The sequence below is a fragment of the Mesocricetus auratus genome, unplaced genomic scaffold (assembly GCF_017639785.1).
Source record: "Mesocricetus auratus isolate SY011 unplaced genomic scaffold, BCM_Maur_2.0 Super-Scaffold_100010, whole genome shotgun sequence".
Lineage (NCBI taxonomy): Eukaryota > Metazoa > Chordata > Mammalia > Rodentia > Cricetidae > Mesocricetus > Mesocricetus auratus.
Window position 1 is genome coordinate 7,247,870 of NW_024429194.1, and position 16,334 is coordinate 7,264,203.

Consider the following 16,334-nt stretch of genomic DNA (forward strand, 5'->3'; position numbering starts at 1 on the left):
TGGTGTGTTTGAATACTTGGCCCTTAGGGAGTGGCGCTATGAGGAGGTGTAGCCTTGTTGGAGCAGGTGTGTCCACGATGGAGGAAGTGCGTCACCGTGGGGGAGTGGGATTTGAGGTCTCATGTGCTCAAGCCACGCCCAGTGTGGCACACAGTTTTCTGCTACCTGAGGATCCAGATGTGGGGCTCTCAGCGCCTTCTCCAGCACCGTGTCTGCCTGCGTGCGGCCGTGCTCCCTGCCCATACAGATACAGATAACGGACGGAACCTCCGGAACTGTAATCCTGGTCCAATTCAGTGTTTTCCTTCGTAAGAGTTGCCGTGGTCACGGTGTCTCCTCACAGCAACAGAAACCCTAACTAAGACACTGTCCATGTTGGACCCGGAGCTGGACAAAGGTTGCTAGGTCTGTTTAAAGGCCAGCAAGGCAACTTACACCTGTGTTGGGATCACTAACCTGACTCTAGAAAATCAGACAGCCCTGGACAGCCCTGACGACTTCTGCCTGGCTGGTCCAGGTATTGGGAGGAGAAGAATGTACAGGCAGGCTGGGGGCAGGCTGCACCGTCGGTGACTAGCATCAAGGCTCCAACGGTGCGTTCTTTGGCTGTGCTGATGGAATATGTACCTGTTACGCAGCGGGAGCTCAGATGGTATTCCTGACTCTAGACCTAGATAATCTCTTTGGACCAGACGTCGGCCAATACTTGGGCCATCCCCGCAAGGAAAAGAGAAATTCCATCTTACTGGCAATGTTATTAGAGATGGCCCCCAATAGCGAAACTGCCACGGGGGCAAATTGAGCTCAGGATCCAACAGGTCTGACACAGCCAGCTGCCCAACCAAACTGAAGAGGACTTCAGGCTAATCCAGCACTGGCACGGTGGAGTCACCCTGCAGTACCAGACAGACCACTCCCCACCCGCGGCAGCCATGGGCGAGAGGGCTAGACCTACTCTCAGCTGAAAAAGGCCGTGTGTGTCTCCCTAGGAGAAGAATGCCCATGGGTGCAGAACTCTGTTAGTGCTCTCGAACCATGTCTGCCCGTGTGCTAACGTGCTCCCTGCCATGAAGACAAAGGACTGAACCTCTGTAACCCTAAGCGAGCCCCGATGCTTTATAAGAGTTGCTGTGGTCATGGGTGTCCTCACAGCAACAGAGCCTGACTAAGACAGACCCCATGAAAGTTCTTTGTACAGGCATTTGAAAAGCAGAAAGAATTTAAATGTTGAGTTCTTAACAGTGTATACCAAAAAGAGAAATTTAAATCTGTAATGTATTAATATCTTGAATTTTTAAAATTTGAACTTTCAGTGAGTTACTGCAGGAATTACTTCCTGTTGTGACATGCTTTGTCTGGGGAGAGACAACATATACGTGTCTGCTCACCTCAGAAAGGGAAACCGTGACAGATCAAAGTATGAATACCACCGAAGTCCAACTTGAACCAATGAGTTTTTTTTTTTTAGGCGTTTATTTACAGGAATAATGGTGAGGGGTGTACCCGGTGGTTCTGTGTGTCAGCCTGATGCAACCTGGAATCATCAGAGGAAGGAGCCTCAGCTGAGCAGATGCCTCCATGAGATCCACCTGTAAGGCATTTTCTCACTTAGTGATCAATGGGGGAGGGCCCAGTACTTGTGGGTGGGGCCATCCCTGGGCTGGTTGTCCTATAAAAGCAGGCTGGGCAAGCCATAGGGAACAAGCCAGTAAGCAGCTCCCTTCCATGGCTCTGCATCAGGTCCTACTTCCTGGTTCCTGCTCTGCTTGAGTTCCTGTCCTCGTGGAGATATCTTGTTTGTACAAATAAAGCCTGTCTGAAGACCAGAGGGTGGAGCTTGGCACGAGCTAACCATAGAGGTCTGGAGGTCTGTACAGACAGACAGGAAGTGAAATGGCTGGGCGGAGAAAGGAATATAGGCTGGAGGAAACAGGAACTCAGTCTCTTTTCTGCTGGAAGCTAGTGAGATAAAAGTGGCTCTGGCTTGCTCCTTCTTCCCTCTGATCTCTCCGCATTTTCCTCTGTATCTGGTTCTGGGCTTTTATTATTAAGACCTATTAGAACTAGAGTTACATGTCCTGCCTTCTTTCCATGATGAACAGCAGTGCTGAAGTGTTAGCCAAATAAACCCTTTCCTCCCCAACTTGCTTTCTTGGTCATGGAGTTTTGTATAAGCAACAGAAGCCCCGGCTAAGACAAGGGGTCACTTACAGGAGCAGAAATGACTCAAAGACAGCTGCATCACCGAAACCCACCCCAGCATGGGGATCTGGAGCACACTACACAGCCAGACTGAGGAGTGGCCTTTCCAGGTGGCTCAGTTGGCCTGAGCCTCTTCCAGGCCTCTGGGCATGTCTCAGCCTTCTCAGAGCTTGACTCCTCAGGCAGCGCCTTTACCACTTATAAACTCTTGGGGATCGTTGGTCCTTTGAATGCTATTGGCCTGAGTAATCTCATAGGGAGTGGCACTATTAGGAGGTGTGGCTTTGTTGGAGTGGGCATGGCCTTGTTGGAGGAAGCGTGTCACTGTGGGGGCGGGCTTTGAGATTACCTATGCTCAGGATACTGCCCAGTGTCTCAGTTCACTTCCTGTTGCCTGCAAGACATAGGACTCTAAGCTACTCCAGCACAACGTCTGCCTGCATGCTTCTGCGCTCCCTGCTCTGATGACCGTAGACTGACCTCTGAAACTGTAAGTGAGCCCCCCTTGGTGAAATGTTTCCTTTATAAGAGTTGCCGTGGTCATGGTGTCTCTTCACAACAATGGAGATACTAAGACAGGGAGGGAGGGACCTATGGACCTGGTCAGTTTCAGGGGCTGGCTGAAGCTGTTTTGAATCGTTTATTCCCTGTGTTAATGGAGCTTCCCTGTAAATGGAGTGTTTTATCCTGCCTGGAACATCCAGCTGTTCCATCTCCTGCTAAGTATGGCGTCCTAAAATGCCCTGTTGTTGCACTTCCCTAAACATCTTATGTCTTAAGAAGTTCCAGGACAGCAGGGAAACACAGAAAACACTGTCTAGAAAGACAAAACAAAACAGCAACCCTCCCCAAGTGTGGGTATGGCAGAGGTCAGAGCAAATATCAGGGTTAACAATATCAAGCTGCTGACTCTTTAGTAATATTTGCATATTTATCAAAACCAACCTATATAGATAATTAAAAAGCAGAACCCTGTAAATGTGGGAATTTGGTCTATTATTTAAAATGGATTTCATATTGCTTGGAGAGAAAGAAACCTAGAAGGCGGGAAAGCAGGTTTTTGGGGAGTGTCCTGGCGTGGGTCTGTCTTCCCCGATGTTTCCTGTCTCCCTCTCTGTCTTGGTACAAACTGCTCTGCTCTGTCTCTCTCTGACCGCACACCCTGATGCACTGGAACTTCCAAAACTATGAGTCCAAGTGAACTCTCCTTAAAAAAAAATAAAAGATTTATTTATTTAATGAATACTACTGCTCCATCTGCATGTACAACTTTATGCCAGAAGAGGGCATCAGATTCCACTATAGATGGTTGTGAGCAGAACCATCTCTCTCCGGCTCTCAATGTAGACTCTTGCTTTCTTAATATGTCAGGCATTTTGACCACAGAGACAAACAAAAAACAAAAAACAAAAACAAAAACAAAAAAACTGACAACGTAAGTGTATATCGAACCGTGAAATTGTGTGTCTTGAGTCTTCACTCTTTAGAAGGATGGAAGTCGGGGCCAGGGAGGTGGGTGGGTCACTTGGGGAGGTGGGTGGGTCACTTGGGGAGGTGGGTGGGTCACTTGCCGCATCCCTTGCTGTATGAGTACCAGTGTCAACCGTACTAGAAGAGCCGGGACCTGGCAGAGCGGAGCCGATGAACGCGGCAGACTAAAGTCTCCAGCAATGGCCAGCTCTATTCAGAGCGTCAGACTACACTCTGCGGGAAGGAGGGTCACCCGAGTGGAGCGTACAATCACGAGGCGAGCCGCAGGTGGCCGACAGGCTGCTCATAAATGGAATAATCTGAAGTGAACTCACTCCCACCCGCTACACCCGGGAGGGGCACGAAAGCATCGTCCAAGAACAATTCCACGGTTTTGAAGAAGGTCACGAGACCCTTGTCTTGTTTTCTTCACATTTTCTCACAAGCACTAGGAACTCTTCTCACACAACCGATTCTTGACGGTGTTAGACCTATCGGGACCCGAGAGTCCCGGAACCCTGGAACAGCAGCACGACGGTTTGCCCTTGTGGTCCCAGCACTGGGGATCTGGGGACAGGCAGACCACTGCAGCGTGTAGACCCCCTTAGCCTAAACTAATCCTCTACCCCCAGGCCAGTGATAGGCTCTTGGCTCATAAAACAGGCTAGAGGGTATGTGAATAGTGTCCCCAGTGGTAGACCCTGTCCTCAACATGTACGGGCACGCAGATACACCCATGCACACACGGACACTCTTGTACACACACAAAACAAGGCAGGGGGAAGGAATTCCTGCCTCGTAAGGAAATGCAGTCTGCAATTGCAAAGTACACTTCAATAAATTGAAAGACATTTCCAGGAAGAATCCATTCCCATTCAGCGATTGGTACATTTGACACGCGGCTTCATGAGGATTCAAAGGCGGCAGGGTTGGCGCTGTGGCTGACTGGGTAAAAGCCTTGTGTGGGAAGCTCCAGGGACGTCCCCAGTTGCTTCCACAAGCAACACTGAATACTGAGACTCCCCGGAAACCAAGTTCTTCCCATCCCTACACTTCAAAGCGTACCAGAGCCGCTCAGGCTCCAGGCAGTCAGCAGATCACAAACACAATTCCCTCCTTGATCTCACAGCATGCTCTCTCTCCAAGCTACAGTCTGCCAATTAGGAACCATTCAAATAGGAGACCTGAAACACCCAGTATGCTGGCACCCACCATTAATTCCAGCACTGGGCAGGCAAGAGGCAGGTGGACTTGTGGGGATTTGAGGCCAGCATGGTTTATGTAGCACATTCTAGGACAGCCAGGCCTGTGTAGAAAGACCCTGTCTCAAAAACAGACAAAAAGGGAGACTTGTGGGGGACTGAAGAGATGGCTTAGAAGTTAAGAGCATTTATCGCTCTGGCAGAGAATCTAGTTTGGTTCTTAGCACCCTGTGAGGTAGTTCATTATAGCCTGTAATTCCAGCTTGGGGGGGGTGCTCTGAAGCCTCCAGCCTCCTCTGGTACCTGTAATCACATGTATTTACACACACACACACACACACACACACACACACACACACACACACCACCACCACCACCAGCACCACCACCACCAACACCAACAATGAAAGAATTGTGACCAAGGAATAGCAGCATCATTGGCCTGGTAGGGAGATCAGTTTCTTTGCACCTGGGGCAGGTTCTCTACTATGTGGGCATTGTTAGCATTCAGGCGTCTGTACTGGCCTGCCCTTGGGGTTCTGACGGATGTGCCCTCAGCTGCCGCCACTAAGAGCATCACCTGTGCACATTCACTATGTTCCCTTTTAAAAGGGCCCTGCCCACCTCCTATCTTCCTCCCTCTCTCTCCTCTCCCTCCCTCCCCTCTCTCTTTCCCTCTTCCCCCCCTCCTCTCTGCCTCTCTTTTCTCTTCTGTTGCTCCTGTCTTCAGGCCGGTCTCCCTCCTCCCCCTCCCCTCTTTCCCATCCCCCTTCCCCTAATAAAACCCCTCCGTGTGAGCTCTGTCGAATGGCATCTTCCTCTCTCATGCAGTTTGGTGCCATAGAAGAAAACTATTGTCTCTGTTTGCCCCATCGACAATGAGATGAACTCAAATGCTCTGGCCTCCAATTGTGTGTTCTGTTGGAAATTAGGCTGCTTTTGGATCATTAGGTGTGTGGATGAGTAATCAAGAAAAACACAAAACAGCATGTGCATATGCGCACACACACACACATACTCACTACTCTCTCTCTCTGTCACACACACACACACACACACACACACACCACACGCCATGTCCTTGTGCAGACTAACAGATATACACTTTAGAAACTATGTAAAACCAGTAGCAAATATGACACCACCATCACCACTGACAATGGAAAGGGTACGCATACATGCCTGAGTGCATGTATGGGCATCATGTACCCTCAGAAGACAGCATTGCATCTGAGCCTGGGTAATGGGGGAAGTCATTCTGTGTTTATGTTTGTCATATATATATATATATGTACATATATATATGTATATCACTGTTGACCAATAAGGAAGCAAGATAGGTGGGACTAGGAGTCGAGGAGGATTCTGGGAAATGCAGTCAAGAGTGGAGTCTGGTGTTCTCGGTAAGATAAGACCTTATAAAAATATATATTAGTGCCAGGCGGTGGTGGCGCATGCCTTTAATCCCAGCACTCGGGAGGCAAAGGCAGGCGGATCTCTGTGAGTTCAAGGCCGGGCTGGACTGATAGCCTCTGAAACAATACAGAGAAACCCTGTCTCATAAAAACCCCCAATATATATATATATATAAGTAATTATGGGTTAATAATTAAGTCAGAGCTAGCCACCAGGAAACCACAGCAAACGGCCAACAGCTTCATAATTAACATAGCGTCCCGTGTGTTATTTGGGGGCAGAGACGGCTGCAGGACCCAGGTGGCTGGCGGGAAGACTACACGTTACACCTGGGTCTGCTGTGAGAGCTGAGCCAGGTCTGCAAGCCCCTTAGAGCGTCTTCAAACACGCATCATATTCGTGGGTCCCCCCTCCCCCCAGGCTTCTCCCCCCACTGCTCCCTTCCGCTCTCAGTCATTTCCCTCCCCACTTACAGGTCACACGCCCCCCCACTTCTTTTCCTTAAAGCACCCCGTTGCTCCTTTTCCAGTTTCACGGCCTACAAAGTACCTACTGCTGTGTGCACACGCAAAGAGGAGCAGCTAGGCACACGACAGAGCAGGTGTTGTACTTGTCTTTCTGAGCCTGGATTATCTCACTTATATAGTTTATTTATCCAGTCATTACTGTGCAGATTTTATGGCTGAATACAATTCCATTATCCGTAGGTACCACATTCTCTAAGTGCTGGGGTTATGTCTCAGGTCCTTATTGATGTTTTTTTAAATAAATTTTATTTAAATTAGAAATGACCTTATTTTACATATCAATCCCATTTCTCTCTCCCTCTCATCCTCCCATGCCCCTCACTGACCCCACAACCCCATCCCCCCATCCACTCCTCAGGGAGGGTGAGGCCTTCCATGAGGGATCATCAAAATCTATCAAGTCATTTGAGGCAGGGCCTAGGTCCTCCCCTGTGTATCTAGGCTGAGAGAGTATCCCTCCATGGGGAATGGACTCCCAAAGTCAGTTCGTGTACTAGGGATAATTCCTGGTTCCACTGCCAGAGGCCCCATAGACTGCCCAGGGCTCCTAGCTGACATCCATGTTCAGGGGGGGTCTAGATTGGTCCTACGTTGGCTCTCCAACTGGGGTCCATGAGTTCCCACTTTCTTTCTTTCTTTTTTTTTTTTTTGGTTTTTCGAGACAGGGTTTCTCTGTGGCTTTGGAGGCTGTCCTGGAACTCGCTTGGTAGTCCAGGCTGGTCTCGAACTCACAGAGATCCGCCTGCCTCTGCCTCCCGAGTGCTGGGACCACCGAGTGCGTGCGCCACCAACGCCTGGCTTAGTTCCCACTTTCTTAGGTCAGCTGTTTCTGCAGGTTTTCCCAGCAATGCCTTGACCGCTTTGTTGGTCACTCCTCCCTCTCTGAAGCTGGATTCCAGGAGTTCAGTTCACTGTTTAGCTGTGGGTCTCTGCTTCTGCTTCCATCAGCTACTGGATGAAGGCTCTAGGATGGCATTTAAGGAAGTCATCAGTCTCATTGTAGGGGAAGGACATTTATGGTAGCCTCTCCACTATTGCTTAGATTGTTAGTTGGGGGTCATCTTTGTGGATCTCTGTACAATTCCCTAGTGCCAGATTTCTCTTTAAACCTATAGTGGCTCCCTCTATTGATGTGTGTCTTTTCTTGTTCTCCTCTATTCCTCTCTGCTACTCAATCTTCCTGATCCCTATGTCCTCCTCCCTCCTCTTCTCCCCTCCTGTCTCTCCTCCCTCCCTCCCTCCCCCTCCCCCATGCTCTCAATTTGTTCAGGGGCTCTTGGCCCTTCCTGCTTCACCTCATGTGTGTCTCTCTTAGGGTCCTCCTTGTTTCCTAGCTTCTCTGGAGGTGTGGACTGTAGGCTGGTAATCCTTTTCTCTATGTCTAAAATCCATATATGAGTGAGCACATACCATCTTTGTCTTTCTGTATCTGGGTTACCTCACTTATGATCGTTTCTTCTAGTTCCATCCATTTGCCTGTGAATTCCAAGATTCCATTTTTTTCCACTGAGTAGTACTCCATTGTGTAAATGTACCACATTTTCTGTATCCATTCTTTGGTTGAGGGGCATCTAGGTCACTTCCAGGTTCTGGCTATTACAAACAACGCTTCTGTGACCATAGTTGAACTGAAGTCCTTGTTGTATGAATGTGCAATCTTTGGGTATATGCCTAAGAGTGGAATCGCTAGATCTTGAGGTAGACTGGTACCCATTTTCCTGAGAAACTGCCATACTGTTTTCCAAAGTGGCTGCACAAGTTTGCACTCCCACCAGCAATGGAGAAGTGTTCCCTTTCTCCACATCCTCTCCTGTATAAACTGTCATTGGTGTTTTTGATTTTAGCCATTCTAATGGGTGTAAGATGGTATTTCAGAGTTGTTTTGATTTGCATTTCCCTGATGGCTAAAGATGTTGAGCAATTTCTTAAATGTCTTTCAGCCATTTAAATTTCTCTATTGAGAATTCTCTGTTTAGTTCTGTACCCCATTTTTTAATTGGATTATTTGGTGTTTTGGTGGCTAGCTTCTTGAGTTCTTTGTATAGTTTGGAGATCAGACCTCTGTCTGATGTGAGATTGTTGAAGATATTTTCCCATTCTGTGGGCTGCTGTTTAGTCTTGTTGACTGTGTCTTTTGCCTTACAGAAGCTTCTCAGTTTCAAGAGGTCCCATTTATTAACTGTCAATTTCAGTATCTGTGCTACTAGCCTTACATGCAGAAAGTGGTCTCCTGTGCCAATTCTTTCAAAGGTCCCTCCCACTTTCTCTTCTAAGAGGTTCAGTGTGGCCAGATTTATGTTGAGGTCTTTAATCCATTTGGACTTAAGTTTTGGCATGGTAATAGATATGGATCCATCTGCAATCTTCTACATGTCCACATCCAGTTATGCCAGCACCATTTTCTGAAGATGTTCTCTTTTTTCCATTGTATAGTTTTAGCTTCTTTGTCAGAAATCAAGTGTTCAGTCTACCAGTCTATTTTTTGTGCCAATACCAAGCTGTTTTCATTGCTATAGCTCTTTAGTAGAGCTTGAAGTTAGGGATGGTGATGCTTCCTGAAGAAGGTTTTTTTTTTTGTGGCTATCCTGGGTCTTTTGTTTTTCCATACAAAGTTGAGTATTGTCCTTTCAAAGTCTGTGAAGAATTGTGGTGGGATTATGACAGAGATTGCATTAAATATGTAGACTGCTTTTGGCAAGATTGCCATTTTTACTATGTTGATCCTACCTCTTCAAGAGCATAGGAGATCTTTTCCATTTTCTGGTATCTTTTTAATTTCTTTCTTTAATGACTCAAAGTTCTTGTCATACAGGTCTTTCACCTGTTTGGTTAGAGTTACCTCAAGATATTTTATGTTGCTTGTGGCTATTATAAAGGGAGATGTTTCTTTGACTTCTGTCTCAGCCCATTTATCATCTGTATATAGTAGGGCTACTGATTTTTTTAGTTAATCTTGTATTCTGCCACTTTGCTGAAGGTGTTTATCAGCTGTAGAAGTTCCCTGGTAGAGTTTTTTTTGGTGGGGGGGGTCATTTATGTAAACTATCATATTATCTGTAAATAGTGACAGTTTGACTTCTTCCAATTTGTAGCCCCTTCATCTCCTTTTGTTGTCTTATTGCTCTTGCAAGAACTTCATGTACAATATTGAAGAGATATGGAGAGAGTGGACAGCCTTGTCTTGCTCCTGATTTTAGAGGAAATGCGTTGAGTTTTTCTCCATTTAGTTTGATGTTGGCTGTTGGTTTGCCATATATTGCTTTTGTTATGTTTAGGAATGTTCCTGTTATCTCTGATCTTTCCAAGTTTTTTATCATGAGTGTGTGTTGAATTTTATTAAAGCTTTTTCAGCATCTAGAAGATGATCATGTGGTTTTTCTTTCTCAGTTTGTTTATATGGTGGATTACACTGATGGATTTTCTTATGTTGAACCATCCCTGCATCCTTCTGGGATGAAACCTACTTGAACATGGTGGATGAGTTTTCTGATGTGTTCTTGGATTTGATTTACCAGTAAATTAGCATCAATGTTCATGAGGGAAATTGGTCTAAAGTTCTCTATCTTAGTTGTGTCTTTGTGTGGTTTGACTACCAAGGTTATTGTGTGGAACAATTTGAAGAGTATTGGTATTAGCTCTTCTTTGAATTTCTTGTAGAATTCTGCACTGAAACCATCTGGCCCTGTGCTTTTTTTGGTTGGGAGATTTTTGATGACTGCTTCTATTTCATTAGTGGTCATAGGTCTATTTAAATTGCTTATCTGTTCTTGATTTAATTTTGGTAAGTGATATCTATACAGAAAATTGTCTATTTCCTTTAAATTTTCGACTTTTGTGGAATACAAGTTTTCAAAGTATTACCTGATGAGTCTCTGGATTTTCCCGGTGTCCATTGTTATGTCCCCTTTTTCATTTCTGATTTTGTTAATTAGCATGCTCTCTGTCTGTCTTTTGGTTAGGTAGGATAAAGGTTTGTCTATCTTGTTGATTTTTTTCAAGGAACCAACTCTTTGTTTCATTGATTCTTTGTGTTGTTTTGTTTCTACTTTATTGATTTCAGCTCTCAATTTGATTATTTCCTGGTGTCTACTCCTCCAGGGTGAGTTTGTTTCTTTTTGTTCTAGAGATTTCAGGTGTTCTGTTAATTCTCTAGTGTGGCTATTCTCCAGTTTCTTCATGTGGGCACTTAGTGCTATGAACTTTGCTCTTAGCACTGCTTTCAGAGTGTCCCATAGGTTTGGGTATGTTGTGTCTTAATTTTCATTGAATTCTGGGAAGTTTTTGATTGCTTTCTTTATTTCTTCTTTTACCCATGAGTGATCACAGTTGAGCATTGTTCAATTTCCATGAGTTTGTCATGTTTCTGCAATTTGTGTTGTTGCTGAATTCTAATTTTAAGCCATGGTGGTCCGATAAGATACAGGGGATTATCCCAATTTTTTTTGTATTTGTTGAGGTTTGCTTTATTGCCGAGTATGTGGATGATTTTAGAGAAGGTTCCATGTGGCACTGAGAAGAAGGTATATTCTTTTGTGTTTGGATGGAATGTTCTATAGATGTCTGTTAAACCCAATTGGGTCATAACTTCTGTTAGCTCCTTTGTTTCTTTGTTAAGTTTCCGTCTGGTAGTCCTGTACAGTGGTGAGAGTGGGTTGTTGAAGTATCCCACTATAAGTGTGTGAGGTTTAATGTGTGATTTGAGTTTGAGTAATGTTTCTTTAACAAATGTGGGTGCCTTTGCATTTGGTGCATAGATGTTTAGAATTGAGACTTCATCTTGGTGGATTTCTCCTGTGGTGACTATGAAATGACCCTCTACATCTCTTTTAATTAATTTTAGTTTGAAGTCTAATTTGTTAGGTATTAGGATAGCTACACTGTTGGGGCCTAGCCCCCACAGGTCTCTGAGTTGTTTGTCCACTGATAGCCACAGGTGCATCCTGTTTTCTAGTCCTGGCTTACTGCCCCCTGCATTGCCCCACTGACATCAACATTTAGCACGAGGAAAACATGCTCTCTTCCACCTGGGGTTTTTCTACTATGTTGTAAGACTATATATAAGACTGCTCCCTCCTACAAGAGAGAGACCTCTTAACACTTGCAATGAAGACACACACACACACACACATTTTTCTGGCAATAAAGACACCTCTTAGTACAAACAGCTGGAAATCTGGTCTTTCTTCTCCTGACACCCTGGACTAACTTGTGGTGCGGGCCACGCAATTGGAGGTCCCACCGAGATCTAAAGAGACTTGGAAAGACTGGGAAAGACTGGCCAGAAAGAAGACTCGGGAGAGGAGAGACTCGAGAAAGAAAAGATTTAAAAACAGGTACCTCAACTTCTAACAGTAAAATTGAATGGTCAAATCCCCAGGCTTTTGCTTGAGAGATCACCTTCTAAGGAGAAGGTGTATTAAATTAATCCCCAGCCTTTTTTTCTGATCCATTGAGGTCAGGAAAGTAAGGGGAACTGAGAGATTACCCTCAAAGACTGGCCAGCAAGTAAGGCTATGAGGGTGTATTGGAAAGGGGTACCAAGTTAGGGGAACCATGTTACATATCCAGGCCTTTGCCTGACAACAAGGTCAGGAAAGAAAGGGGAACCTGAGAGATCGCCCTCAGTTGGAGGATGGATTGAGTAAATCTTAAGGCTTTTGCCTAAGGAATCGTCCTTGGTTGGAGGATGGATTGAAAATAGATGAATTAAAAATTGGTAACAGTAAATGAGGTACTGGCATTAAATGAAAGAAAAGAAAAAGGTAAAAGTATATAAAATGGAAAATACACAGAGAGTATGGATACTGTGTGCTGTTGTGTTGTCTTTAAACTGTTTAATTGCTAAGGAACAAAAACTGCTAAAAGACATTTGACAATCAATACTGCTAAAATAATCCAACTTACATATTGTGAAAATTCTTTGACTTCTAAATTTAAATATAAGGACAGGTTACTTGGGAAAAAAATTTCTGCTTTTCTTTCCACAGAAAATAAAAAGCTGTGGGTTCCTCCCAGACTAGATGGTATTTCAGTGCCCCTTAACAGCAGGAAGTAGTTTGGGAAGAACGATGCCCACATTCCCAAATATTGTTTGTAAATGTTTGTTTGCATTTATACAGGGTTGGTTATTACTACAAATTTAAGGTCAATTTTGTGAGTCATCTCTAAAAACTTTTTACAAGGAGTGGGTATGGCTGTAGCCTCTGAGAAAAATAGCAAAAGCCTATAACATGGCCTGAGAGCCAAAGAAATCAGTATGGAAGATTCTATAGAGTAGCAAACAGTTCAAACAAAATTTCAAAAAACAAGAAAGGGGGAGATGTTGGGGCCTAGCCCCCACAGGGTGTCTGAGTTGTTTGTCAGCTGATAGCCACAGGTGCATCCTGTTTTCTAGTCCTGGCTTACTGCCCCCTGCATTGCCCCACTGACATCAACATCTAGCACGAGGAAAACATGCTCTCTTCCACCTGGGGTTTTCTACTGTGTTATAAGACTATATATAAGACTGCTCCCTCCTACAAGAGAGAGACCTCTTAACACTTGCAATGAAGACACACACACACACACACACACACACACACACATTTTCCTGGCAATAAAGACACTTCTTAGTACAAACAGCTGGACATCTGATCTTTCTTTTCCTGATACCTGGACTAGTTTGTGGCGTGGGCTACACCAGCTTGCTTCTTAGAGGGTCATTTGCTTGCAAAATCTTTTCCCAACCCTTAACTCTGAGGTAATGTCTGTCTTTGAAGGTGAGGTGTGTTTCTTGTATGCAGCAGAGGGATGGATTCTGTCTTTGTATCCATTCTGTTATAGGTAAGTTAAGACCATTGATACTGAGTGATATTAATGACCATGGATTGTTGATTCTTGCTTGGATTTGTTTTTGGTGGTGGTATTATGTGTGAGCTTTCCCCCTATTTCTGGCTTTTTGTAAAGTGGGATTGTCTATTGCCTATGTTCTTGTAAATGTAGTTATCTCCCTTGGTTGGAGTTTTCTTTACAGAATTTTTGTAGGGCTGGATTTGTGAATATGTATTGTGTAAATCTGGTTTTGTCATGGAATATCTTGTTTTCTCCATCTATATTGATTGAGAATTTTTCTGGGAATAGTAGTCTGGGCTGGAATTTGTGGTCTCTTAGTATTATTAGGATATCTATCCAGGACCTTCTGGCTTATAGAGTTTCCATGGAGAAGTCAGGTGTAATTCTTATAGGTTTGCCTTTACATGTTACTTGACCTTTTTCCTTTGCTGCTCTTGATATTTTCTCTTTATTATGTATGTTTTGGGTTTTTACTATTATGTGGACTTTTTTTTTTGGTCCAGTCTATTTGGTGTTCTGTAAGCTTCTTGTACGTTCATAGGCATGTCCTTCTTCAGGTTGGGAAAGTTTTCTTCTATGATTTTGTTGAACATGTTTTCTGTGCCTTTGAGGTGGTTTTCTTCACCTTCTCCTATACTTATTATTTTTAGGTTTGGTCTTTTCACGATGTCCCATGTTTCCTTGATATTTTGTGTTAAGGATTCATTGGATTTAAGATTTTCTTTGTTCAATGAATCTATTTCCTCTAGTGTATCTCCAATCTCTTGCATTCTGTTGTTGCATCTGTAGTTTCTAATGTTTACCCAGCTTTTCTATTTCCAGCAATTTCCCAGTTTGCATTTTCTTTATTGTCTCTATTTCATTATCAGGTCTTGAACTGTTTGAATTGTTTCCTTCATCTGGTTGACTGCTTTTTCTTGGCTTTCCTTGATTTCTTTAAGACCTTTGTTGTTTTCTTGCATTTTTTTGGTTTGTTTTTTCTTCCATTTCTTTAAGGGATTTTCTCATATCCTCTTTGAGGACCTTTATAATTTCCATGAAGTTGTTTTTAAGGTCACTCTCTTCTGCTTCATCTGCACTGGGATGTTCAGGTCTTGGTGGTGTAGAGTCCCTAGACTCTGGTGGTGTCATATAAGTCTTCCTGCTATTGAATGTGTTCTTATAATGTTGTTTTCCCATCTCTCTTCCAGTGGGTACAGGTGGAGTCTCTCTCTCTCCTCCCTCTCTCTCTGTCTCTTCCCCCCTCCCCTCTGAGGGTGGCTGGCGGCCACTGGTCAGGTGACTCGAAAGAGGGGAAGGTGGCCTGGGAGAGCCCCTGGCACTCGACTCTGTCTACCTACTTGCTATGGGCCTGAGGACGATGTCAGGGCCCAGGCCTGAGTAGCCCTGCAGGAAGATGACTTGATGGTAGAGTTGGAACTGCCAGGCTAGTTCTTCTCTGTTCTTGCTATGCCCCTCTCCTATCTGGACTCTGGGGACCTTCTGCAAGGGATTCTGAGAGTGGAAGGTACCTGGGAAATCCACCCAAGCTGGGACCACCCAGGGGAGCTCTCTCTGGGAATGTCTGAGCTACTGGAACTCCTGTTACTCTCTGGTTACTGAATGTTTTAAGGGATACTCTGAAGTTCCCTTGGACCTAGTTGACCTTGGAGGACAAGAGAGAAAACATTTTCCCTTTTTATTCTTCTAATGTTGGCCCCTAAATATGGTTGTTAAACGTGTGTGCTCAGATATGTTAATATGCACACCGGTGTGTTGTGCTATGACTATTCTTTGCTTCCTTTGAGACAAAGTCTCTCACTTGCAGGGAGCAATCTTATACTTTGTTTAAAGGACTAATAGTCCTGCAGTAGCCTGCTGGAAGGAGCCCCTCCTGCCCTACCGCCTCCATTCCCTGAGGACTTTGCCTCTTGGAGGGATCCCTAGCTCCCCTTAGCTCTCTCCCCTGGCTCCCCTCAGCTTTTCCTCTTAGCCCTCAACAAAAACAAATTTAATTTCAATCTGAAAATCCAGCTGTAGCAGGGCCACTAGAAGGAAAACTTCAGTCTAAAGAGATCAGCCACACCCAAGAAGACACAGGGAATGAATAATCCCAGACCAGCAAATCAAAAGAGGGGGGAAGCTCCCCCACCCATACAATAGCAGGGATCAATAAACTACTCATCGATCATTCTCAATACCAGTGGTCTCAATCCACAATAAAATACACAGAGTATCAGACTGGATTAGGAAACAGGACCAGTCTTTGTGTTGTATCCAAGAAGCTCACTTTACTATCGAGGATGGACGTTGCCCCAGGGTAAAAAGAATGGACAACCTTGAAGCAAATGGATCCAAGGAGCAAGCCGGAAGCTGTCTTCCAGACACAACTGACGTGCCTATGAACTCAGAGTCTGTGGCAGCACTTTCAAGCCAGACTGTGCAGGTTTCCGCCAGGTGAGGTCCTGCCTAACACTGGGACAGGGAAGTGGACACAAGCTCCCAGTGGACGTAAGCTCCCATCCTTAGCCAAGAAGCTATCTGCAATTGATAACCCACTGGCAAAGAGAAATCATTTTTCTTTAAAGGATCTGTCTGGGTATATCAACTCCAATTCAGGCTGGAGCGTGTGCTCAAAGGCAGTTGGTTAACAGACTCAGCGGCGTTTTGTAGCCCTTTGATATCATGCTGCTTTGTTTGGGCATTG

General features: G+C 44.8%; 1 protein-coding gene across 1 annotated transcript in view; it reads left to right on the top strand.

The window, feature by feature from the left end:
* Positions 1-2,598: 2,598 nt before the first annotated feature.
* Positions 2,599-16,334, top strand: part of Tmem232 (transmembrane protein 232) — a 239,260-nt gene continuing 225,524 nt past the window's right edge. The window contains exon 1 of the mRNA XM_021231245.2: positions 2,599-2,692. The gene's annotated coding sequence lies outside the window, so the exon portion shown is untranslated. The remainder of the gene's footprint in view (positions 2,693-16,334) is intronic.